The 27,837-nt window shown below is 48.4% G+C and overlaps 1 long non-coding RNA gene across 1 annotated transcript in view; it reads right to left on the bottom strand.

Annotated features, from left to right (window-relative positions):
* LOC138247434 (uncharacterized) overlaps positions 1 to 26,345 on the bottom strand; it is a 72,076-nt gene extending 45,731 nt beyond the window's left edge. The window contains exons 1-2 of the long non-coding RNA XR_011194503.1: positions 26,231 to 26,345; positions 5,061 to 5,159 (exon numbers count right to left, since the gene is read on the bottom strand). This is a non-coding gene — a long non-coding RNA (uncharacterized lncRNA). The remainder of the gene's footprint in view (positions 1 to 5,060; positions 5,160 to 26,230) is intronic.
* Between the last annotated feature and the right edge of the window lie 1,492 nt (positions 26,346 to 27,837).

The raw sequence follows: 27,837 nt of genomic DNA, 5'->3' as shown, positions 1-27,837 counted from the left end.
GGCTAATTGGCCTATTTTTACCAGGTTTACATAGTGCATATTGTTTACGCATCACACTGTTACGGCATGCTTTACAATGCCCACAGGGAAAAAAAACCTGTAAGCCATGTTGTTTAAGTTGTGACACGGTGGTAATATCATTAGACCTTAACATGTCCTGTAAACTACGTCCTTTTCTGTACGTGATCTGAGGTCTATTTAATATCAAATCACCAATAACAGGATCACTTTTTAATATCTTCCAATTTTTTCCAATGATATTCCTAACTTGTTTTGTATCATCACTATAAGTCATGATAAGTCTGATATCATCATTACTGTCCATCTTTTGTTTGGGAGTATTGTCAAAAAGGATGTCAGTTCTTTGTATAACCTTGATTTTATCAATTGCTTTTTTGATAACCCAGTCAGGGTACCCCCGTTGTTTGAATCTCAAGATCATCTCTTTCTGCTCAGCTTCAAAGGCTTCATTAGTACTACTAACTCTTTTAGCCCTTAGCAACTCTCCATAGGGGATATTCCACTTAAGGCTCTCTGGGTGTCCACTAGATGCATGTAGTAAGCTGTTACCTGCTGTGCACTTTCGGAAGAGTTCAGTATTAACCTTGTTTACATCAATCTTTATCAATGTATCCAGAAACTCAATAGAAGACCTACTCATTTTGTATGTCAAACCTATATTCAAATCATTGTTGTTTAATTTACGAACAAAGTGGGAAGCTTCTTCCTCAGAACCTTTCCAAATAATGAAAAGGTCATCGATATATCTTAGCCATAGAATTGCCTGACTGGTTTCTGGATATTTTTCTTCATCTTTAAAAATATTCTCTTCCCACCAGCCTCAAAATAGGCAGGCAAAACTCGGAGCAAAGCAGGTGCCCATCGCAGTCCCAAGGATTTGTTGGTAAAGGACCCCATTAAACAAGAAGAAGTTGTTCATCAGGCAATATCTTATCATGTCTATTATCATTCCAGTGTGTGCCAGATATTTCAATGATCTGGCATCTAAGAAATGTCTACAGGCTGCAATGCCTTTTTCATGGTCGATAATAGTATACAAGGAATTGACATCCAAGGTTATTAACAAGAAATCATCTGCCCTCAAGTTTCCCAAGAAAATCCTTAGTGTCACGAACATAAGAGGGAAGATTGACAACAAATTCCCTCACAAAGTGGTCAACATATTTAGAGACATTTTCCAAAACACTACCACAAGAAGATACGATAGGTCTTCCTGGTGGATTGGTCCTATTTTTATGAATCTCGGGAAGAATATACAGCACCGGTAGTTTGGGAAAATTTCTTTTTAGAAAACAATATTCTTCCCATAGTAATAAGCCCTTATCTTTCCATTCCATAAGCAACTGCCAAATCCCCACAATACTGTTAGTATATACTTCTTTGGTGGTAACTTTATAAAATTGGGTGTTATTAAGTTGACACAACTTCATCAATGTTTTTCCATAAGTACAATATTCCCACCTTTATCAGCCGGGCAGACAATTGTGTCTGCATCACTTGCCAGAGATGTGATCAATTTCTTTTGGGATTGTGTTAGATTGTAATTACATTTAGGTTTGAACCATGTTTTGTGGCGAAATTGTGTCAAATCTTTAACCACCAAATCGTAGAATGTATCAATGTTATCGTGGTTCATAATAGGAAAGAATGTAGATCTGGGCTTAAAGCCAGTGGGAACAGACAGATCATACGTAATATTTAGATCATCAAGAATTTGGCAAACACTTCTAGTTGTAGTGGAGTCAACAACATCATTCTCTAATTCATACAAAGCAATCAAAGAATCAACATCACTGATATTGAGCACATCATGGGAAACATCCCTATGAGAGCCCTCAGCACCCACAACAGGGGAATTCTTTTGTTTGAACCATTTTCTCAACTTCAGTTTCCTAATAAATTTAAAAAAGTCAATCCTTGTCTCGGCATAATTAAAACGTTCTATAGGGCAGAAAGAGAGGCCTAAACATAATGTAGATTTATCACTTTCAGATAGCACAAAGTTAGATAAATTCACAATAGTTTTATTCACCATATTTTCATCCATTATGTTCGTGGGTTGGAGCTTTTTGTTGTTTTTCCTACTTGCCCCATATCGAAATTTGTTTTTGTTACGATTTCTGACTCTCTCTCGCCTCTTCTGATTCCGCCTCGTCTTCCTCTTCGGCCTGATGTCCTGCCTTTGTAATTGGAACTTAGTCCTTGTTGGTTCTTGGATATTTGCCTGCCGCGTCGCAGCAGGCGATATTCGTCTAAAAAAGTTGCTGGTTTGTTGGTGACTTTTCAATAGACTTCTCACTCTCAGTAGAACTGGGGATATCAGATTCCTTTGCACTTTCTACATCAGTTTCCAAAGAGGATTGTCTCTCCATCGTAGGGAGGCGGACAGGGGATGACTTGTATAAATGATCATATTTTCTATTGAAAGTCAGAATTCTTCCGCTTTCATAATCCCCTATATCTCTATGTAATTTTAGTTGTTTTTTTATTTTAATTTCCTCCTCATATTTCTTAAATCTGGTGTTCATTGTCTCCATAAATTTGGATATCATATCCTTCTCAGACCGTGAATCCAAATCGTCTTTTATTCTCTTAATATCCCCTAATAGGGTTTTCCGGTCCTGCCACGCATATTTTATAAGTAACTGAAGCATATGTCTAGAGCTCAAAGCTGAGTTTTCTGCCCATTCCTTTAGCATCTCTGGATTGGGTGTCTCATATGATGGTGTGATAAAAATACGCAGGTCCCTTGGGACCATTTGTTGATCTACATAATTTTGCAAAGATGTAGCATCCCACCATTTAGATATTTCGGCTTTGCTCAATTTCTCCAATTTATGTAGTACAACATTTAAATCATTGTTACTTTCCTGACAGAATATGTGAGGATTCTTCCTCATTGTGGGCCTGATTTTAACCGCGGCGGGCGGCGGTCGCCGCCCGCCATGCGGTTACCGCCAAATGACCGCACCGCGGTCACAAGACCGCGGCGGCCATTCTGGCTTTCCCGCTGTGCTGGCGGGCGACCACCAAAAGGCCGCCCGCCAGCACAGCGGGAAAGACCCAGCAACGATGAAGCCGGCTCCGAATGGAGCCGGCGGAGTTGCTGGAGTGCGACGGGTGCAGTAGCACCCGTCGCAAATTTCAGTGTCTGCTAGGCAGACACGGAAATTCTTTTTGGGGCCCTCTTACGGGGGCCCCGCGGCACCCCCTACCGCCATCCTGTTCATGGCGGGTTTCCCGCCATGAACAGGATGGCGGTAGGGGGTGTCTGAATCCCCATGGTGGCGGAGCGCGCTCCGCCGCCATGGAGGATTCCCCCGAGCAGCGGAAAGTCGGCGGGAGACCGCCGACTTTCCGCTTCTGACCGCGGCTGAACCGCCGCGGTCAGAATGCTCGTGGGAGCACCGCCAGCCTGTTGGCGGTGCTCCCGTCGCCAGGGTCAGAATGACCCCCTGTGTCTTTAGAAAATAATGTTTGTGCTGCCTACCGCCTCTCATTCTCTATATCATCATCCATCATGCAGGGTTGCTGCAATGAGTAAGATCAAACTGAAATTCACAGAAACCGTGAATCCCCTAGGAAGGTTCCTAGTTCCCCTTGCCCAGATACGCCAGGAATTATTGTCTGTAAAAATAATAAGTGGCAGATGTAACTGTATTGCACACGATCGGGTATTAATTCAAAAACTAATTCTGAACACCAGCGAGGCAAATGACATATCCCAAGCCTGCATATGCGTCCTTCCGGGTCCCTCCGACAACGGTGAAAGAAGAAATCACAACTGTTTGGTCCACACAAGCCGATATAAGATAAACGATCAAAATAAGTGCTCCGCACGGAAGGAAAAGAAAAGCGGGTCTGAATAGTCTATTTCCGTTTGACAATCTCCCATGCCCGGCTATGATTCAAGTGCAGCTCCACAAAAAAAGTATATTGTAGAGATATCCAATTACCACGCCGCAGATGTCAAACGCGGCAGTGAAATACACAGGAGCTGAGCGTCGAAGACGCAACCGTATGTACAAAGAACCGGAGAAGTTCAAATACGATATTATCCACAATAACAGCGTTCTGTAGCAACGCACTACCCAGCCACAAAGTAGCAAGAAAGTGCAATACAAAGAACAGCGCCGGCACAGTGCCACTTCTCTTTACCTTGTAGTTAGTCCCGGGGTCAGAAGAGCAGGAGGCGTTTAAGGCGGAAGTTGATGCAATATATATATATGGGACAATGTGTTGGGTCTCAGTTTGTGGACATTATATGATGTTTGTGTATGGTGCAGGCTTCATCACACGGGGTAACCGTGGAGAAGGAATGTGGTGATGGGCCTGAATGCAGTTGGGGAACTGCTGAAGGGACAGGTGGACATGGTAAAGGAAGAAGATTGTGGCAGTCGCTGTGTCCTGTTGAGATTAACAAAATAAAGACCTTACCTGAACAGGATTCCACGTCTTTATACTGGTTGGGCCATCGCTGGTAGGATGGGAGAGAGGAAATTGGCACAGCCCTACTTACAGTTGATTAGGCTGTGTCCTGCCTCCATACAAAGGCTGCATACCCCTGTAGTTAATCTGGAGCCAGGACCAGGAAGGCAGGACTTCTGCGTATTTCGAAGGGGAACCTTCAGAAGATTCTCCCACTTCAAAAGCATGACTGGGTTTATATATTGGACCTCAGACACCAACTCTTCAGTACACTTATGGACCTGTGGATAGTCTGACAGGAAGGACTGCTCTGCTGCTGAAAGGACTGTCACTCTGCTAGATTGCTGCTCTGAAGTGCTGCTGCCCTGCTGTGTTGACCTGCTGCCTGCTGACCTTCTGTCTGGGTACAATGGACTGGGCATTCATCTGTTGAACCCAGGACCATGTGAATGACACCAAGGGGTAGTTATATGGCCCACTGACTAGCCTCAGTGACAAAAGTCTATAACAATCTTGATCCCTGCATCTGGATTCTTACATCTGTGAGTCTACCCTGACAAGTGGTGCCATCCAAGTCCTAGACCTTTGGAATTGGACCTAATTTGTTTTACCAGCCTCTGTGGATCCAGTAACACCAACTCATCTCCTCTGCTGCACAAGCAAACCCCATTTGCCATTGCTGCTGCATGCATCTTCTCCTTTGCAAAGACCTGCACCGCATCCAAGCCTGTCACCTCATTAGAACCACTACTGCGTGAGATATCCTTGTGCAGGCTCTAGCATCCTGTGTTGACAGAAGCCTCGATAATAACACCAGATTCTGCATTGCAGCCTCATAGCTACTTGGAACTGAGGCTCCACCTATAATGTGCAACACATCCTCAACGCTGGCCTTCACATCGCAAACCCTCATCATCAGGATTGTCAACAATAATGTGGGACTTCGCACTTCAGCCTACCTGCGTCTCAGAACCGATGCATCCCTTTGGTTGCTCGACGAATCTTCGACATGGTGTCTCAAAATGCTCCACACACCAGGATTTAGGGTACTTTGTTCATCTGGCCTAGCTGCAAACCTGTAGATGGCTTGCGCTCCATCGCAGTCGACCTGAACATGTGACTTTGTCCCTGTCTAGTGCAATCAGATATCTACAGTTGATAATTTGTGCTTTTTGGCAATATTGTGACTAAACTCTTTAAAGCTGAATATCCCTGGTTCTACTGATTGGACTTTTGTCATTTTAATAAAAATGACTCTATTTTCCAATCTGGTGTGGGACACCTTTGTTGTGTGTTTTCACTGTGTTACTGTTTGACGTTTTGCACAAATACTTTACACGTTGCCTCTAAGTTAAGCCTGACTGCTCTGTGCAGAAGGTTTAGCACAGGTTGATTTAGGGTTTGCCTGTGCCTTCATCCTGACAAGGATTGTGGTTGCTGCTTGAGAAGGGTTTCACCCCCCTCAACCAGCAGACCCATTTCAATTTTAGGAAAACTTTATTAATTTTTTTCTATACAAAACCAAATTAACCTACACAAACATTAGAAATTCTACATTTATAGGCATAACTTACAGTTATAGTTGTTGGTCAAAACATATCATAACTCGAGCACATATATATACACATATATCCAAACTTACGGCTTCCAAGATGATCACAGGAGCCAAACACACACTCCTTTGCGTGGACTGCGAAGGGGCTGTACTTTCTGTCCGGCTCTCGTGATCCGCTTGTGAGTTTATACATTTGGAATTAAGTTCATAACAGTGTATTTCTGTTGTTTTTTTAAGGCAGTAAGACATGAGAAGTGCTGTTTAAAGTACAAAAACAGTTGATGTATTGTTGCATTTGAGATATCAAGAAAGTTCTCTGTTTTTTAAAGATCTTGCGGGCATCTTGCAACACCTGCAAGATGCCCAGGAAAGGAAAGACATCCCAAGAAAAGGTTGTGATTGGTTCAAATGGATGTCTTTGTTTAGCAAAGAAAGATTATTTGCTTGTAGCATCATTTGCCTTTTGGGTTTTTCTCTGATTACACCATTTTGGCTACCTCTGACTTTGCATATTTTCTGTGTTCATCATCTGATTCAGATGAGAACCCTACTCCTGTTCCTACAAATCAGCTACCTCAGTCACCCAGGTGTTCCTTGGTCTGGCAATTGTTTCGGATGAGGCCTGGTGGGAAGAAAATGTCTGCAAATATGTAATTTTTAAAATATGCAAAAAAGAGTTCTGCATGGGCAGGTGGAACTGGCAATATTCCATTGATACGACTCAGATGTGGTGACATTTGGGACCAATACACCCTGAAAGCCTTGCTCGGGCTGTGTTAGACAGTGCTGTGGAGATTAATAACTCCTCAGGGACATCCATATATTTTTAACCTGGTGACAGAGTGCATGCCCAGGTACTCACTGAGCAAGCAGATAACAACCCGGCTTATCTGAACGAAGCCCTTTTTTGCTGTTTATGCAAGGAGATTATTTTTTCTTCTGAAACAAGCAGGGGTGCAGAGGACAGGCTTGTTCAGTATCATAAATGCCCACCTTGGTAGTAGTTTTTTAAAACATTTTTTTCTACATTTTTTCCTCTTTGTTTTGAAGGAGATGCTGTTTTTCACTCTCAGTTTAAAAAAAATATATAAAAAAGTAAAAAATGTAAAACAACACAAAAACAGTTGTTCAACGTGTTACCAAAAAAGCTCATTTCAGAGATACCCTATAGTTTCATTATGTTGTTTGTACTAAATGCCCCTTCTTTCCCCTCTTGATGACTCTTAAGAGAAACTTGCGAGAGCCATGATGCTCCCATACATTGCATGGGTGATTCTTGCGAGCCTCTTGCAAGAGTCAGGCGCACAGGCCTGCGCATCCACTGCGAGGGGCAGTGTTTGCAAGTGTCTTTCAAGACCGTACTTTAATAATCGAATTTGCATTTTCACAGAACATATCTGTTAGAAATGGGGTCTTTGGTTGACAGTCAGGTTACCCCCTCTTCAAGCAAGGACCCTCACTCTAGTCAGGGTAAAAGAGAATCACCCTCAGCTAACCCCTGCTTACCCCCTTGGTAGCTTGGCAGAGCAGTAGGCTTAACTTCAGAGCGCTAGGTGTAAAGTATTTGTACCAACACACACAGTAGCTTAATTAAAACACTACAAAATGACACAACACCAGTTTAGAAAAATAGGAAATATTTATCTAAACAAAACAAGACAAAAACGACAAAAATCCGACATACACAAGTCAAGTTATGAATTTTTAAAGATTAAACTCAAAAATAGCGCTTAGAAACAAAAATGCTTCGATGAGATGTTAGCACGGCGTCGTGACGGAGTCGTTCCCAACAAGCCGACACCAGCGGCGCTGGACACGGAGTCGTGTAGACCCCCAAGTACAGTACCCTTGGTGAAGAGTGAAAACAAGCCGATGCGCGAAGTCGGGGATCGCGGCGTCTGTGCAAAACGTTGAATCCGCGCACTTCAAGCAGCATCGGTCACGACGTGGTGCGGCAACTTCCACGGAGTCGCGGACTTCAGCTGGGCTGCTGCGGCGTCGGGCCTGCGAAGAGCGTTGCGTTCCAGCGAAGGTCACGGCGTCAGGTGCAGGCGCGTTACCGGATTCAGCATTGGCGTCGGTCTGAAGTCGATTTCCTTGGATTCCACCAGCTTTCCTTTCAAGGGCCCAGGGACTGGATAGGGCACCACTTGTCAGAGCAGGAGTCTCTCCAGAGACTCCAGGTGCTGGCAAAGAGAAGTCTTTGCTGTCCCTGAGACTTCAAACAACAGGAGGCAAGCTCTAAATCAAGCCCTTGGAGATTTCTTCACAAGATGGAAGGCACACAAAGTCCAGTCTTTGCCCTCTTACTCTGGCAGAAGCAGCAACTGCAGGATAGCTCCACAAAGCACAGTCATAGGCAGGGCAGCTCTTCTTCCTCAGCTATCAGCTCTTCTCCAGACAGAGGTTCCTCTTGGTTCCAGAAGTGTTTCTAAAGTCTGTAGATTTGGGTGCCCTTCTTATACCCATTTTGGTCTTTGAAGTCACCTTTCTTCAAAGGGGACTCACACCTACTTGTGAAATCCTGCCTTGCCCAGGCAAGGCATCAGACACACAGCAGGGGGTTGGAGCCGGCATTGTCAGAGGCAGGCACAGTCCTTTCAGATGAGAGTGACCACTCCACCCCTCCCTCCTAGCAGAGATGGCTAATCAGGAAATGCAGGTTACACCCCAGCTCCCTTTGTGTCACTGTCTGGTGTGAGGTGAAAAACAACCCAACTGTCAAACTGACCCAGACAGGGAATCCACAAACACGGCAGAGTCACAGAATGGTTTAAGCAAGAAAATGCCCACTTTCTAAAAGTGGCATTTTCAAACGCACAATCTCAAAATCAACTTTACTAAAAGATGTATTTTTAAATTGTGAGTTCAGGGACCCCAAACTCCTATGAGAGAGACAGGCCTTGCAACAGTGAAAAACGAAATTGGCAGTATTTCACTGTCAGGACATATAAACCACATTACTATATGTCCCACCTTATCCATACACTGCACCCTGCCCTTGGGGCTACCTAGGGCCTACCTTAGGGGTGCCTTACATGGAAGAAAAGGGAAGGTTTAGGCCTGGCAAGTGGGTACACTTGCCAAGTCGAATTTACAGTGTAAAAATACACTTACAGACACTGCAGTGGCAGGTCTGAGACATGATTACAGAGCTACTTATGTGGGTGGCACAACCAGTGCTGCAGGCCCACTAGTAGCATTTGATTTACAGGCCCTGGCACGTCTAGTGCACCTTTCTAGGGACTTACTAGTAAATCAAATAGGCCAATCATGGATAAACCAATTACATACAATTTACACGGAGAGCATATGCACTTTAGCACTGGTTAGCAGTGGTAAAGTGCTCAGAGTTCAAAAGCCAACAGCGACAGGTCAGTGCAGTGTCTGTGTGTGCAGTTTTAAACTGTAAATTCGACTTGGCAAGTGTCCCCACTAGCCAGGCCTAACCCTTCACTTTTCCTACATGTAAGACACCCCTAAGGTAGCCCCTAGGTAGCCCCATGGGCATGGTGCAGTGTATGGTTACGGTAGGACATATAATATGTGTTTTATATGTCCTGACAGTGAAATACTGCCAAATTCGGTTTTCACTGTTGCAAGGCCTATCTCTCTGCATAGGTTAACCTGGGGGCCGCCTTTAAATATGATTAAAGCATAGCTTCCCTTTGAGAGAAGATAGACATGTGGAGTTTGGGACCTCTGAACTCACAGTTTAAAAATACACCTTTTAGTAAAGTTGGTTTTAAGATTGTGTGTTTGAAAATGCCACTTTTAGAAAGTGGGCATTTTCTTGCTTGAATCATTTTTGTGACTCTGACTTTTTGTGGATTCCCTGCCTGGGTTACTTTGACAGTTGGGCTGTTTGCACCTCTCTCCAGACAGTGACACAAAGGGGGCTAGGGTGTAGCCTGCATATTCCAATGAGCCATCTGTGCTAGGAGGGAGGGGAGGGGTGGTCACTCGCACCTGAAAGGGCTGTGCCTGCCCTCAGACAATGCAGACTCCAACCCCCTGGTGTGTGTCTCGGGCCTTGCCTGGGCAAGGCAGGATTTCACAATCAAGTGAGACTTTCCTTTCAAGCAAGCCTACTTTAAAGGCTAAAATGGGTATAAGAAGAGGACCCAAAACCACAGACTTTAGACACTTATTGGGGTAGAGACTCTACCTCACAGACACTTCCTGGAGAATAAACTTGTAACCAGAACCTGCATCCTGCCAAGAAGAACTGCGTGGCTGCCCAAAGGACTCACCTGACTGCTTTCTGTGAAGGACTGCTGCCTTGCTGTTGCCCTGCTGCCTTGCTGTTCCCTGGCTGTGGTGAAGAAGGGCTTGGATAGAGCTTGCCTCCTGTTCCCTGAAGTCTCAGGACCAAAAAGATTTCTCTCTTGCAACTGGACTCCTTGTGCGGCGAAAATTCGATGTACAGCTTGCTAAAAACGACGCACAGCCTGTTCTACGGTGAATAGTTCACTGCACGCCGAACCGGGACGACACCGCTCGACTTCGCAAGGAAAAGATCGACGCGGCACCTGCGGTGCGACCGGAACTTCAACGCACGGCCCACCAGATCGACACACAGCTGACCTGGGACGATGACACCCGACCTCCAGAGAGGAAATCGACGCAGTGCCTGCCGTGAGGGAGAAATTTCCCCACACCGCCCACCAGAACGACGCAGAGCTTGTCACAAGCCCAGGATTCCACACACAGCCCCTGGGACGTCTGAAAACCTCGCAACCTGAAGAGGATCCACGACCAAGCGCTGCAAATCGACGCCCAGCCGTCCCTGCATGTAAACTAAATGACGCATCGACCGTGTGCAGCCCAAGAAATCAAGGCACACGCCTTTGTTTCCACACTTCTCCTCCTCTGCGGCCCTTTGCGGAGATATTTCAATCAAAGCAGATACTTTGTGCTTGAAAGAAACTTTGGTGGTCATTACAACCCTGGCGGTCAGTGTTAAAGCGGCAGTGAGACCGCCAACAGGCCGGTGGTAAAAAAATTGCAGTTACGACCGTGGCGGAAACCGCCAACAAAGACAGCCACTTTAACACTTCGACCGCCACGGCGGTACAAACAAACAGCTTGGCGGTCACCGCCAACAGACAGGCGGAGGATAATGTACCGCCCACAGTATCACAACCTACCAATCCGCCACCTTTTCCGGGGCGGATTCACCGTGGACAAAAACACGGCGGAAACAGGAATCCGAAGGGAAAACGCTCACCTCTACATACCCCAAGAGGAATCCGGACGCCATGGAACCCGAGCTCCACATCCTGCCAGCCCTCATCTTCTTGCTCCTCTACCAGGAGCACGAACGCCGGCAGCGGAGACAACGGTGAGTACTGCACCTACGACACAGGAGAGGGGGAGTTAAAAAAGGGACACACACACACGCAACACCCCCACCCCCACCCTCACCCACTACAACACACACACTAATACAGCATGATACATTACAGTTACACCCCCCAAACCCCCAGGAAGAATTCAAAGACAAAAGCAAATGAGTGGAACCAATGTAATCTATTAAAATCCAGGACGCAAAAATATATATACACCATTAACCAATATATACACCAAGAAGAGTAGTCCAGGTACTGCTCCATTGAAGTCCGTGGAACACTGGGCCCACATGGCATGGGCGAGGCCCACACTCAATCCCCGAACATGACGGATAGAACACTGCAGGGGCATCAGATAGCAATAAAACAGGCATCTCAGGGGGAAGGGAAAGGGGGGCACAACAGCCGGTTGAGTGCACAACGCCAAATCCATGAGGGGGCCACATGCCCACTGTTCCATCCTGGGGAGTGCAAAGCCTCAGTCTCTCAAGAATCTACTGTGGGTGGGTTGCCCACTGCTTTATCCTGGGGAGTGCAAAGCCACAGTCTCTCAAGTCTCTACAGTGTGTGGGTTACCCACTGCTTTATCCTGGGGAGTGCAAAGCCACAGTCTCTCAAGTCTCTACAGTGGGTGGGTTGCCCACTGCTTTATCATGGGGAGTGCAAAGCCACAGTCTCTCAAGTCTCTACAGTGGGTGGGTTGCCCACTGCTTTATCCTGGGGAGTGCAAAGCCACAGTCTCTCAAGTCTCTACAGTGGGTGGGTTGCCCACTGTTCCATCTTCGGGAGTGCAAAGCCACAGTCTCTCAAGTCTCTACAGTGGGTGGGTTGCCCACTGCATTATCCTGGGGAGTGCAAAGCTACAGTCTCTCAAGACTCTACAGTGGGTGGGTTGCCCACTGTTCCATCCTGTCTCTCAGGTGGATGCCTTTCTCCACTGGTTCTGGCGGGGGCCTTGTGCCCAGAGTGCTTTATCCTGCAAAGGACAGAGGTAGTGGATGTATCTCTCCACTGGTTCCGGAGGGGGCCTTGTGCCCAGAGTGCTTCATCCTGCCAAGGACAGAGGTAGTGGATGTCATTCTCCACTGGTTCCGGAGGGGGCTTTGTGCCCAGAGTGCTTCTTCCTGCCAAGGACAGAGGTAGTGGATGTGATTCTCCACTGGTTCTGGAGGGGGCCTTGTGCCCAGAGTGCTTCTTCCTGCCAAGGACAGAGGTAGTGGATGTATCTCTCCACTGGTTCTGGAGGGGGCCTTGTGCCCAGAGTGCTTCATCCTGCTTGTGACGGACTCAGTAGCATCAGTGCCCTTGGCGCTCATGGGCCAGCGGTGCCTGTTGCGGCGGTGTCCTTGGCAGCGGTGATTGTTGCGGCGGTGTCCTGTTCAGCGGTGCTTGTGGCGGCGGTGTCCTGTTCAGTGGTGCTTGTGCCAGCAGTGTCCTGTTCAGCGGTGCTTGTGGCTGCGTGGTCCTTGGCAGTGACTCAGCTGATGGCGGTCCTTCATGGCCCAGCGGGGCTGGTGCTGGCGGTCCTGTCTGGCCCAGCGGGGCTGGTGCTGGCGCTCTTGTCTGGCCCAGCGGGGCTGGTGCTGGCGGTCCTGTCTGGCCCAGTGGGACTGGTGCTGGCGACCAGCGGGGCTGGTGCTGGCAGTGGCCTCCTGGGCAGCTGGGCTGGAGCTGGCGGTGGCCTCCTGGGCAGCAGGGCTGCTGGTGGCCTCCTGGACAGCAGGGATGATGGCGGTGGCCTCCTGGGCAGCGGGCATGATGGCGGTGGCCTCCTGGGCAGCGGGGATGATGGCGGTGGCCTCCTGGGCAGCGGGGATGATGGCGGTGGCCTCCTGGGCAGCGGGGATGATGGCGGTGGCCTCCTGGGCAGCGGGTATGATTGTGGTGGCCTCCTGGGCAGCTGGGCTGGTGCTGGAGGTGGCCTCCTGGGCAGTGGGGATGATGGCGGTCTTCTCCGCCGTGCTGCTCTTCCCAGACTTGCAGACTTTCTTGTGGCCCTTCCCCACCTTGGAAGGTGTGGCAGCTGACTCCACACTCCCACCTGTACCCCTGGGAGCGGCTTTGGTGGCTGGAGTCTTCCCCCTCTCCCGCCGGGCACTGGCCAACTTTTGATGTTTTACAGGTGGGGGACTGTCCGTGCTCTGGCTATGTGCCACACTGGCTGCCCTGGTGGCCGGTGCACTCCAGATTCCGGTGACTACAGGCACCACTGGTCCCGGAGATGTTGTGGCTGAGGTGCTAGGTTGGGACCTGGAGAGTCGGGCCCTAGGAGACTGACGGGGTTGGGGAGGTGAGGGAAAGAGGTCAAGGTTGGACAGGAAAAGGTTCTTGGGAATACTGGGACGGGTAGCTGGAGGGGGTTTGGGAGTGGAGGAAGAGGTTGTGGTTGTAGGAGGTGTTCGTTTGGTGACTTTGGGTGAAGGTGCATGCGCTGGAGGCTGTCGTGAGGTGGATGGCTGTTGGGTGGGTCTGTGCCTGCGTTTGTGTGTCTTCGGAGGTGGCATCACAGACACATTGGGAGAGGACACAGGGGACTTGTGAATGGCAGTGGGGGTGGTGACTGCACATGAGCGGGGTGTGGTGGTGTGCGTGCTGGTGATGGAAGTAGTGGCTGTAGATGTAGTGCATGCAGGTGTGAGTGTAGGCGAGACTGGGAGGGTGAAGGGAGATGAGGAGGAGGGGGACACAGTGGAGGCAGTGGATGTTGGTGTGTCTGCATGTGTGTGATGCTGGCGTGAGTGCCTGTGGGATGTGTGGTCCTTATGTTTGCCAGAGCTTCCCTTGTGTGTTGAGGTGTGTGCATGCTGGTCTGAAGGTGTGCTTGGGATAGGCTGAGGTAGAGGGGATTGGGTCTGTGAGGAGGAAGTTGGAGGGGGAAGGCTAGACACAGGGACAATAGCTGCCATCAGTGCTGAGGCCAGAGTCTGAAAAGCTCGCTGAAGGGCCGCCTGACCAGAATAAATGCCCTCCAGGAATGCATTTGTCTGTTGTAACTGCCTCTCTACACCCTGGATGGCATTCAAAATGGTAGACTGCCCAACAGTGAGGGACCTGAGGAGGTCAATGGCCTCTTCACTGAGGCAGCAGGGGTGACTGGGGCAGGGCCTGAGGTGCCTGGGGCGAAGGTGATGCCCACCCTCCTGGGTGAGCGGGCATGGGGCAAAGGCTGAGGGGCTGCTGGGAGGGCAGTGCTGGTAGGAGGGGTGGCGGCTGTTCCTGTAGATGCAGGGGGCACAGATGTTGTCGCCATCACAAGGGCGCTCCCATCAGAGGACGAGTCCGTATCACTGGTCTCAGCTCCTGTCCCCGCCGTGGAGCTCCCCTCATCCTCCGTCCCACTGGTGAACTTCGAGTCCGTTGTCTCGCCCTCCAGGGCCATGTGGGATGCAGCTCCCTCCTGCTCCAGTGCCACTGCTCTTCCGCCTGATGATGTTAATGCACACAAGAACAGGGAGATCACAAAAAGGGGGGGACGACAGAAGAAAGACATGTTGAGTGCATGCATTACCGCTACCGTTGGCAGACACGACAGACACAGAAGCCCCCTGCACTCCGCCGCGCACTTGGAGTCTACTGTTCAATCCCTGGGACATGGCCTACAAGGCTATGGCCGACATCTGCACACATGGATGACACAGGAGCCTGACTAGGTGTACTTGGCAGTGTACACAGGTGGGGTGGGGTGCCACAGGGTCTGCCAGAAGAAGGGGACCTAACTAGCACACACGCCCTGGCCTAGGGAAACCCACAGCCCACCTCCCCCACCCAGACACCTCCACTGCGCGCAAAATCAGCAGAATGAGAGTGTACTCACCCCCTTGTGGCTGCTGTGATGCCCTCAAGCACCCATCCAGCTCCGGGTACGCCACCGCCTGGATCCTGAACATCAGGGGGGTCATGGTGCGACGGGCACCCCTCCCACGTTGGGAGGCCATCCCTAGCTGGGCCTCCGCCGTCTTCTTGCTCCAGCGGCAAATGTCCTCCCATCTCTTACAGCAGTGGGTGCTCTGTCTGTGGTAGACCCCCAGGGTCCGGACGTCCTTGGCGATGGCACGCCAAATATCCTTTTTCTGGTGGGCGCTGACCTACATGAATTGTACAGGGGGAAAAGAAAAGTTATTAACAACTGCACCGTCACAGTCATTGGCCCCCATCCCTACCCTTGCCATGTGGCACATGCACTCACCGTTGTTTCATGCACGCCACAATCTCCCCCCACCCCATCTTTCATCCACCCCACTCCACACAGGCATAGCCCATACAGCATGCTCCCAGTGTACTTACCTGTTTGTCTGGAGGACCGTAGAGTAGCGTGTACTGGAGGAGGACCCCATCCACGAGTTTCTCCAACTTCTCCGATGTGAAGGCAGGGGCCCTTTCCCCAAACGCACAAGCCATTGTCTCTTCCAGACTGAGGTCACAGCAGCACTTGCAGTGTAGGTCCTCTCCTGTCGAAGATCAGGTATCGAGTAATTGAACAGATAGAAAATGGCGGTCACGTCTGCGGCGGTGCGTACCGTCACTGCCGGCGTACATCCTCATTGGCCCCTGGGACCCATAGGGTCCAATGTTAACCAATGCAGAATTGCGCCGCGGTCTTCGACCGCCTACTGCGACAGTGTACAACGCCAGCGCAGTTACCTCACATCCCATTGTCCCAGTTTACAGGTCAGGCAGCCGCCATTTCAGGGGCCCACATGGCTTAATTTCTAACTGCGTCACACATACCTAGGCCTTGCCTCAACACTCATACATGCTTATTTCGGATTATGAATGGTGTACTGTGTAAGCTGTGGGTATGTACCTCTGAGTTGGTTGACTCTGTGCTCGCTGTTGTCCTTCATAGGCACCGTCCGCTGGGACATGGGAGGAGATGGCGGCATCTACCGGTGTACAGATCGCTGGTGGACCTGTCGACAATAGAGGAAAGACATGTGATCATCACCTACAGGCTTGATTGTGCCACAATCCAGGAACTGTGTACCCAGCTGGAGCCAGACCTGATGTCAGCTATCCGCCATCCCACAGGAATCCCCCCCCCAAGTGCAGGTGCTGTCAGTACTCCATTTCCTTGCAAGTGGGTAATTTCAAACAACAGTGGCCATAGCATCAGGGATGTCCCAGCCTATGTTTTCCAACGTGTTGTCCAGAGTGTTGTCTGCCCTGCTGAAACACATGCAGAGCTACATCGTTTTCCCTCAAGTGGAGGATTTTCCTACAGTGAAAGGTGACTTCTATGCCCTGGGACATATCCCCAACATCATAGGTGCCATTGATGGGACACATGTGGCTTTGGTACCCTGCCGCAGGAGTGAACAGGTGTACAGAAACCGGAAGAGTTATCATTCCATGAATGTGCAGATGGTGTGTTTGGCAGACCAGTACATCTCCCATGTGAATGGCAAATTCCCTGGCTCAGTGCATGACGCTTACATCCTGCGGAATAGCAGCATCCCTTCTGTGATGGGTCAACTCCAGAGGCACCGTGTGTGGCTATTAGGTGAGCACCTGGAAGCAAGTCAGTGGGAATGGTTGTCTGGGTCTGGGGATATCCCTACAGGTTAGTGTGTGTCTAACAGTTGTCCCTCACCATTTGCAGGTGACTCTGGTTACCCCAACCTGTCATGACTACTGACCCCAGTGAGGAATCCCAGGACAAGGGCAGAGGAACGCTACAATGAGGCCCATGGGCGAACTCGGCGGATTATAGAGCGGACCTTTGGCCTCCTGAAGGCCAGGTTCAGGTGCCTCCATATGACAGGTGGATCCCTATTCTACTCACCAAAGAAGGTGTGCCAGATCATCGAGGCCTGCTGTATGCTTCACAACTTAGCTTTGCAATGACAGGTGCCTTTTCTGCAGAAGGATGGTCCAGATGGCGGTGTTGTTGCAGCTGTGGAGACTGTGGACAGTGAAGACGAGGAAGCAGAAGAAGAGGACATCGACAACAGGAACTCGGTGATCCTGCAATATTTCCAGTGAGAAACAGGTAAGAATACAAACCTGCTTACTACATGTACTTTAACACTACTACCTCTCAACTGTCTGTCGTTTTCACCCAGTGTATGGTCACTGAGTTGTCACTTTCCCTTACGATTTCACAGATGTGGTTTCCACTGTGTGACATCTGCTTTGTTTCCTCATGGACTAGAGCTGTGTGACATAGGTATGTTGACATTACATTTAAAAGGACATTTTGACACTGTAATTGCTAATACACTATTTCGAAATCACAGACTGACTCCAGATAGTTTTGTGCTTCAAGGGTGTTTATGTAAGTGCTCAATATTGGAGGGGGTTGTAAAATGGTGAGGGGTGATGGTTGAGGAATGTCCATGGCAGAGTCCAGTCTATTAGTCTCACAGGTGCATTGCCCAAATGGGCATAGGACGTGGAGCTGGGGCAGTTTGAGGATGGACAGGGTGACAAAGTGGGACAGATGGATGACATTCAGGGTGGTCTCATTTCTTGGTGGGGGTCTTGGCATCGTTCTCTGTCTTTGTCCTGGATCTCAGGGACCGTTTGCGGGGTGGTTCACCCTCTGCAGGGGGTGGGGTGCTGGTGTGGTGGTCCTGTGGCGGTGCCTCCTGTCCACTAGCGCCAGCAGAGGTGGTGGGCAGTTCATCATCCAGGCTAGTGTCAGGGGCCCCTTGTTGTGCCACAGTCTCCCTCCTGGTGTTGAGGACTTCCTTCAGCACCCCTACGATGGTGCCCAGGGTGGAATTGATGGATCTGAGTTCCTCCCTGAAGCCCAAATACTGTTCCTCCTGCAGGCGCTGGGTCTCCTGAAATTTGGCCAGTACCGTTGCCATCGTCTCCTGGGAATAGTGGTAGGCTCCCATGATGTTGGAGAGGGCCTCGTGGAGAGTGGGTTCCCTTGGCCTGTCCTCCCCCTGTCGCACAGTAGCCCTCCCAGTTCCCCTGTGTTCCTGGGCCTCCGTCCCCTGGACCGTGTGCCCACTGCCACTGCCCCCAGGTCCCTGTTGTTGTTGGGGTGGTGGGTTAGCCTGGGTTCCCTGTAGTGGTGGACACACTGCTGATTGACGTGTCCTGGGGACAGAGGTATGGGCCAGCTTGGTGGGTGCTGTGCTGGTGTTTCCAGGGGTGGGAAGCTCTGTGGTGGCCTGTGACTGTGTCAGGGGAACCGACTGTCCAGAGGTCCCCGATGGGCTGGGCTGGTCATCTAGATCCAGTTGGACAGAGCTGCTGTCATCACTGTGGGCCTCTTCTGTTGGTGGTGTGGACATGTGTGGACCCTCCTGTCCGGTGACGTTGGGTAAGGGTCCTGCAGGGGTATAAAAGGATGTTTATTACATCTGTGTGTGGCATGGTGTGCAATGGGTGGGTGACCGTGTACCCCAGTACTTGCATTCTTGTGTGGGACCTTGTGTGATCATTTTTTAAGGGTGTGTGTGGATATGTGCAGTGGCCATGCATTGGTGATGGGTGTCCATGCTTTGTAGTTGCATGCAGAGGTTGGTGTTGGGATGGGTGGGTTGTGATAGTGGGACATTTGTGAGGAGTTGGAGTGATGGGGGTGGGGGTGAGGGTGGGGGTATGTGATAGCATGCAGGTAGGGTGGGGGATGTAATAGTTAAGATTTGACTTACCAGAGTCCATTCCTCCTGCTACTCCTGCGAGGGCCTCAGGATGCAGTATAGCCAAGACCTGCTCCTCCCATGTTGTTAGTTGTGGGGGAGGAGGTGGGGGTCCGCAGCCAGTCCGCTGAACCGCAAGGTGGTGTCTTGAGACCACGGAACTCACATTCCCCCGTAGGTCGTTCCACCTCTTCCTGATGTCATACCTATTTCTTGGGTGCTGTCCCACTGCGTTGACCCTGTCCCCTATTCTTCGCCATAGCTCCATCTTCCTAGCTATAGAAGTGTGCTGCACCTGTGATCCGAATAGCTGTGGCTCTACCCGGACGATTTCCTCCACCATGACCCTGAGCTCCTCATCAGAGAACCTGGGGTGTCCTTGCCGTGCCATGGGGTGGTGTGAGTGATGTGTGGGATGGTGTGTGTAGTGATAAGTGGGGTGATATGTAGTGTTGTGTTGTGTGATGTGCGTGGAAGTTATGTGGGTGATGGTATTGTGTGCCTGTGGATGCTTGGTAGTTGTTTGTAGTGTCTCTCTCTGGCCTTCTCTCGGTAATTTTGTCGTAGGGGTTTGTGGGTGATGTGGGCGTGTGTTTTATATTGTAGTGAGTCTGTGGGAGTGGTGTGTGTATGTGTATCAGGTGTGTGTATTTGGAATTGTCCAATGTGGCAGTGTTTTGTAAATGTGTGTGTATTTTGAGCGCAGAGGTGTGTACCGCCAATGGAATACCGGGGTTGAAAGACCGCCGCGTGGATTCGTGGGTAGTGATAGTGTGGGGGTATTTCTGGTGGTGTGACGGTGGAGGTTTTGTTTTTGCCAGTTTATCACTGACCGTTGGTGTGGCAGACTTGTGTGGGTGTCTGAATTTTGTTGGATTCCAAGCAGTGGTTCACAATGACCGTGGCGGAATTCCGCTGCCGCAGCGGTGTGTTGGCAGTCTTCTGCACGGTGGTAAGCGGCTTTTACCGCAAATGTTGTAATGAGGGCCTTTGTTTGCTTTTAAAAGACTTAAGACACTTTATATCACTTTTCAGTGATATCTTTACATTTTCTTATTGCATCCTTGATCGTTTTGACCTGCAAATATCCAGATAAATATTATAAATTTTTCTAAACACTGGTGTATTTTTGTGGTGCTATATTGTGTCATTGTATGATTTATTGCACAAATACTTTACACATTGCCTTCCAAGTTAAGCCCAACTGCTCAGTGCCAAGCTACCAGAGGGTGGGCACAGGATAATTTGGATTGTGTGTGACTTATCCTGACTAGAGTGGTAACCTGACTGCCAACCAAAGACCCAATTTCTAACAATAAGCAATGTGTAAAGTTTTTGTACCCAACACACACAGTAACTCAGTGAAAACACTACAAACTGACAAAACACAGGTTTACCAAAATAGGCAATATTTATCTAAACAACATAAGACCAAAACAACAAAAATCCAACATACACAAGTCAAGATATGAATTTTTAAAATAATGAGTCTTAGGGGGTCATTATGAACCCGGTGGTCAGTGTTATAGTGGAGGTATTACTGCCAACAGGCTGGCGGTACATACCTCCACTATTCTGACATTGGTGGTTTGGCCAAATCAAAACCTCCAAGTTAGCACACCAACTGCCACAGCGTCACTAGGCCGCCCATGACATTTTGACCCCGCCCACCACCATGGTTTCCGTGGGTTTTGTACTGCCACGGAAACCATGGCGGTAGGCACTATCAGTACGAAGGACTTCCTTCCCTGGCACTGAGAGTGGTCTCCCCTGCCCCCTCCGCCTCCCCAGAGACCTCCCCCTCTTACCCCCCACATATACACACATACATGCACACACATACACGCACATACATACACACCCATACACACATGCATACACATGCATGCATACATTCATACACACTCACAGCAACACTCACAAACATACATCCAGGCACACACGCAATCACACGACACAACATGCACGTACACACACACACCCACTCATGCACACACTTATTACACACGCATGCACGCATTCAAACACAGTCACGCACACCCCCACACACGCACACAACACCCTCCACCCCCCTCTCCTGTTGGAGAACCGGACATACCTGCTTGCAGGGGGCCCTCCAGCAGGAGACGGGATGCGGCGCTCCTGCCTGGAGCAGCGTCTGCCAGCAAAACACCGCCAGGAACATGATACGATAGGCAGTGTTTTGCTGGCGTGGCTCTGCTGCTGGCAGCAGCGCCACCTTACCATCGTCCGCCGCCATGACCGTAGCCGGAATTCTGCAGGCCTGCTGGCGGAATTCCAGCTACGGTCATAATGCCATGGATGGTCGGTAGCCACGGTGGTGGTATCTTGGTGGCCGTTGCCGTGGCGGTAGGCGGCATTTGCCACCAATCTCATAATGAGGGCCTGAATCCTTTAGAAAACAGTGAAAACGTTGTTAGTGCACAAAAGTACCTGGGTAGCATCAAAATAACACTGCAGGCGAGTGTGCGTCAGACAAGGCCAGCGATACATCGATGTTGCACTTGTCAAGCGAGACCATGCGTCGTTCCTCCGCAAGTCGGACGACGTGCGTCGTTTCATCTCTCCCGCAAGAGAGTGATGTGTCGATCCAGACGGGCACCTCGGGTCCGGGCAGGCTTTGCGTTGTTTTTCCACACCCAGTGACGCTACGTCGAAAATCCAGTCACACGGTATCACAAAACGTGCTGCAAGGGATTTCCATCATTATCAGCCTCCGTTAGCAGGTGTTGTGCGTTGTTTCTCCAGCTGCGTTGCGTCGATGTTCCAGCCGTGATGCAGGTGGAGCTTTGATTTCAGCTCCAAAGCCGGCGGCGTGTCGCTTAAAAGGCGCATCACGGAAGGTGCGTCAAAAATTTCCCTACACAGCAGTCTGTGCGTGGATTTTCAGTCTTTGTCCGCCAGCTTCACCTTTCAAGGGCCCAATACTGGATAGGGCACCACTTGGCAGGGTAGGAGTCTCAGCAGAGAGTCCAGGTGCTGACAGGGGAAGTCTCTGATGGCCCTAAGACTTCAACAACAGGAGGCAAGCTCAGTTCAAGCCCTTGGAGATTCTTCTCAAGCAGGAATGCACAACAAAGTCCAGTCTTTGTCCCCTTTCACAGGCAGAAGCAGCAACGGCAGGATAGGCCAACAAAGCACAGTCACAGGCAGGGGTAGCACTTCTCTTCAGCTCTTCTCATTGGCAGAGTTTCATCTTGATTCCATAAGTGATCTAATTTCAGAGGTTTGGGGTGCTCTTCTTATACCACTTTCTGTCTTTGAAGTAGGCAAACTTCAAAGGAAAGTCTCTCTTGCTTGTAAGATCCTTCCTTGCCCAGGCCAGGCCCCAGACACACTCCAGGGGGTTGGAGACTGCATTGTGTGAGGGCAGGCACAGCCCTTTCAGGGGTGAGTGACTACACCTCCCCTCCCCTCAGCCCAGATGGCCCATCAGGATATGCAAGCTACACCCCAGCTCCCTTTGTGTCACTGTCTAGAGGAGAGGTGCAAACAGCCCAACTGCCAAACTGACCCAGACAGGGAATCCACAAACAAGCAGAGTCACAGAATGGTTTAAGTAAGAAAATGCATACTTTCTAAAAGTGGCATTTTCAAACACACAATCTAAAAACCAACTTCACTAAAAGATGTTTTTTTAAGTTGTGAGTGCAGAGACCCCAAACTCCAGAGGTCTATTTGCTCCCAAAGGCAATCTACACTTTAATCACTTTAATCATATTTAAAGGCAGACCCAATGTTAATCTATGAGAGAGATAGGCCTTGCAAAAGTGAAAACTGAATTTGGCAGTATTTTACTGTCAGGACATATAAAACACATTAGTATATGTCCTACCTTAAACGTACACCGCACCCTGCCCATGAGGCTACCTCGGGCCAACCTTAGGGGTGTCTTAAGTAAGAAAAGGGAAGGTGTAGGCCTGGCAAGTGGGTACACTTGCCAAGTGGAATTGGCAGTTTAAAACTGCACTCACAGACACTACAGTGGCAGGTCTGAGCCACGTTTACAGGGCTAATGTGGGTGGCACAACCAGTGCTGCAGGCCCACTAGTAGCATTTGATTTGCAGGCCCTGGGCACATCTAGTGCACTGTACTCAGGACTTACTAGTAAATCATATATGCCAATCATGGAAAGCCAATTACACATACATTTTACATAGGAACACTTGCACTTTAGCACAGGATAGCAGTGGCAAAGTGCCCTGAGTAACCAAAAACAGCAAAGACAGAGGTGGTCATTCTGACCCTGGCGGTCTTTGACCGCCAGGGCGGAGGACCGCGGGAGCACCGCCGACAGGCCGGCGGTGCTCCAATGGGGATTCCGACCGCGGCGGTAAAGCCGCGGTCGGACCGGCACCACTGGCGGGGTCCCGCCAGTGTACCGCCGCCCCATTGAATCCTCCGCGGCGGCGCAGCTTGCTGCACCGCCGCGGGGATTCCGACCCCCCCTACCGCCATCCAGATCCCGGCGGTCGGACCGCCGAGATCCGGATGGCGGTAGGGGGGGTCGCGGGGCCCCTGGGGGCCCCTGCAGTGCCCATGCCACTGGCATGGGCATTGCAGGGGCCCCCGTAAGAGGGCCCCTACATGTATTTCACTGTCTGCTGAGCAGACAGTGAAATACGCGACGGGTGCAACTGCACCCGTCGCACAGCTTCCACTCCGCCGGCTCGATTCCGAGCCGGCTTCATCGTGGAAGCCTCTTTCCCGCTGGGCTGGCTGGCGGTCTGAAGGCGACCGCCCGCCAGCCCAGCGGGAAAGTCAGAATTACCGCCGCGGTCTTTCGACCGCGGAACGGTAACCTGACGGCGGGACTTTGGCGGGCGGCCTCCGCCGCCCGCCAAGGTCAGAATGAGGGCCAGAGTCCAGCACACATCAACAGCCTGGGAAACAGAGACAAAAAGTTGGGTGAGACCACACCAAGGATGCCAAGTCGAACACGCACAATACAATGTGGGTAGAGACTGCAATCTCTATTCATATCTCGCTACATGATAATGAATGTAATTAGTAGAGTGTATAATGGAGTATCCTCTTTGTTGACAACTGTGTCTTGCACAACCAGTGTGCACATTTGAATGTAAGGACACACTCACCTCTCGTTATGGGGACAGGAATGTGTAGTACACTGTAAAGAAAAGACAGACCTGTGAAAGAAACGTCTCTCCAGAGTGACAAGCATATATACTAAGATGTGCAAAAGAACTGCCCTCTCCACCAGCAGACAGCAGTGTGCTGTATACTGTGAGAATGCATTGCCTCTGCACCAAAACCTGACTCTTGTATTCAAATATTTTTTCTACAGAGGGAAGAAACACTAATCTCTCTGTAGTACCTTAAACATACATGTACATGCAGGAGAACAGTTACATTTCTTGAAGAATGAGATGCCACATTAAGGGCCAGATGTAGCAAAAGGTTTTACCCATTCTGTGTCAATGGGAAAATGCTTTGGTACATTTGGCCCCACGTCAATATTAGAAGATTGTATTACTTTTCAAACCTTTAAAAGCTTTTAAGTAAAGAAATCAGTAGTAGCTTCAAGACTTTTTTAAAAACTATTTAACAACATAACAAACAATAACAACATTAGTAAACTTCAACAACAACACTAAAAACAACCTTTACAAATTATTATGTATCTTTGAGGATTTGTAAACTATACAAAAGGGAGTCCAGCAGGGGCAGCATGAACAACCAATACAGCATGAGCACCACAAGATGTGGTGACATTTTAGGGCTATGCACCCTCAACGCCTTGCTCGGACTGAGTTAGGCCATGCTGCAGGAACTCCTCAGGGGTGTCCACATATTATGAACCTGGTGATACTATGTGTAGGAAAGTAGCCTCTTTTCAGCATGGTTAACCCCCACTTTTTGCCTGTTTGTCAGTGTATATGACTGTGTTCACTGATATCCTGCTAACCAGGACCCCAGTGATTATGTTCTCTCCCTTCTAACTTGGTAACTTGTAACATTTTCACCCCACATTTGGCATACGGGTACCCCGATGGGCTGCTATCCTTTGGCTCTCCTTCTCTGACAAAGGGAGGGATAGACTTCTCACTGTCAGGGAGGAAGATGCTGATAACTATACAGTTCTGAAATCTGTACTCTTAGATGGGTTTGGTCTCACCACTGAACAATATAGGATCAAGTTCAGGGAGACCAGGAAGAGTCCTCCCAGGATTGAGAAAACAGCTGTCAGGGCACTCATGAATCCATGATTAGAAGTTAGTGATGTATCCAATCTTCAGTATATAGTGACAATAACACCATGTAGAGTTCGAGCCCAATTTATTCGTGAAGCATAAAATTCATCATAGCAATAAAAAGGCCGTCCTTGAAATCAATATTCATGTAGCAACCACAGCCAATATTCATGTAGCAACCACAGCCAACACGTGTTTCATCCTATGAGATAATAATCTCTTAAGGACTTCATCAGGGCTGAAAATAAATGAGAACAATGACTACATATGTAGTATATATTCAAAAACTGTTGAGAGCAGAACACGAACAACTCATATTGTGATATTTGTGAGAATAAAAAACCATGCCATTTGTGACTTATGTGACATCAAATCCAAAAGAAATTAATCTGTAACACATCAAACTAATACAGAAAGTCACCTACAGAAGAGTACCCAAGTCAGTTATACAATAAAGCCACCAAAAGGGAACCCCATATGCAACGTCTATATGTGCAAAAGGTTATCACAACATGAATGTGCAGGTCTCCATTTTAAAGAAATTATTAAACAAACACCCGAGTGAAAAAAGAATGCGAGAGAACCGAAATACTGTGAAACCTATCAAGAAGTACTCAAACCTACGCAAAATTCCCTTACAGGAAATCTTTGATAACCAATAATAAACCCCCGATAACATCCAGGACATACCTTAGCTCAAGTATGCATTATAAGTGAAAACAGTCTTCTCATAACACTCGCAATGTCTGCGGAAACAACAATAAGCAAACTCTGTAGTTATCCAAGTATCCTGAAATGCCTGAGATAAAAACCGCCACCAATTAATTTAATAAACGTATGGCCAATGAGCCCAGACTGACCTTAATAGGCATAATCAGTCTAAAGTAAGTAGTATTTTGAAGTAGTCTCAAATCGTATCCTAAATGTAAAATAGATGTAAGATAAACATCAGTATGGTGAGCCTAAAACGTAAAATTTCAAAGTTGAACCCAAATAGCACAAAAGGAAGTAACAAGTTCTATATAACTCCTTAGGTCACTCACCTATCCTTAGAGGATAATATCTGTATTGTGGGGAAACACACCGCGATCAAGTAATCCCGCAGCGTTCCCAGTATCGGAAAACAAAGTCGAAGCCGACCGACCGGGGAAGATTCTATTTAAAGCATCCTCACGTTAGCGACAAGAAAATGGAAAAGGGACTAACCCACAAACCACGGGCGCCATCTTGGAAAGGTGTAAATACTTAGCCACGAAGTAAAATACCAAACCGGTACGATCACCGAGCGGAAAACATGTCCCAAAGTTCATATCATTGTATAAGGAAATCGACCATAACCTGCCGGGGAAAGCTCTAATAGAGCGTCCCCATATTTAAAGGCAGGGTAATGACACCAGGAGATAACGGAAACACAGGGGCTCCATATTTCTAACATTAACTGCAAATGTCAGAAATCTGACATTCATTACAAAAGTATATGGATCCTAATTGCAATGTCAATCCAACGTCCCAACAAGATAAATAGATATAACCTTAGCAATAGGGTTACTAAGTAGCTCTCTAAAGTAATACAGAAAGGGAAGATACACAAAAAGTAAATGGGACGTGCCACATTCATATCATATGTAAACCTTAAATGGCAAGTATAGACACAAAACCAGATATACGAAAATATACATTATTGATATACCACTGAAGTGCTGATGGTAATTATATATTACAATGAATATAAAACAATGCATACAGCGAAATGTGTGTGAATAATAAGTCTATAGAATATGTAAAAACATAGGTAAAGCATCACTCAATATAATCAGAACAATTATCAGTGTAAAAAACATCATAAGGTAACTAAGTCACAATATAATACAGAGGCTACTTGGAATGAGCTAATGCTCAATGCAGTATTGATGTACTTTATAAGTCTACATAAGTAGAGAACAAGATACAACAAATATTTCAATATTTATTTCCAAAATTTCATTAATCTCCCAAGTAGTATTCCATTTCGAAATTGGTGTTAAGACCATCTTCCACCGCTCTGAGTTTTAGGATCCAGTAGCATTCTTTTTTCCTGAGGGCTAACTCTCTGTTACCTCCCCTAGGGTCTCTATTTATAAGATCAAATTCAAAAAAATTTAAACCACACGTGTTGTTTCGTTTTGGGCAATGCCGCATATGGCTTACTATAGGGTATCTCTCATCCTCCTGTCTCAGGGCTCTGAAATGTTCACTCGCCCTAATTTTGAGTGGTCTAATAGTGCTACCTATATAATACAGGCCACATTTGCATATAATCATATAGATGACAAAGTTACTATTGCATGTAATATTATGATGAATGTTAAATTGCACCCCAGTAGAGCTCATGAATGTGGAGATACCTGACTTGGCCCATCTACACATTCCACAATGTCCACACTTGAAAAAACCTTTGCCACGGCTAGTAAGCCAGTTATCTTGGTTTTGTTTACTGCGAAAAGTTGGGCATAGAATATTCTTAAGAGTTCTACCTCTTCTAAAGGTAAAAACCGGGGTATCCGGGATCACCTTCCTAAGAATAGGATCAGCTGTTAAAATATACCAATATCTGTTCATACATTTACGTAGTAAAGTAGCTGTTTTCGTATAATTGACTATACAACGAATA

The sequence above is a fragment of the Pleurodeles waltl genome, chromosome 7 (genome assembly GCF_031143425.1).
Source record: "Pleurodeles waltl isolate 20211129_DDA chromosome 7, aPleWal1.hap1.20221129, whole genome shotgun sequence".
NCBI classification, from domain to species: Eukaryota; Metazoa; Chordata; class Amphibia; order Caudata; family Salamandridae; genus Pleurodeles; species Pleurodeles waltl.
This window is presented reverse-complemented; position numbering and strand designations above follow the sequence as displayed.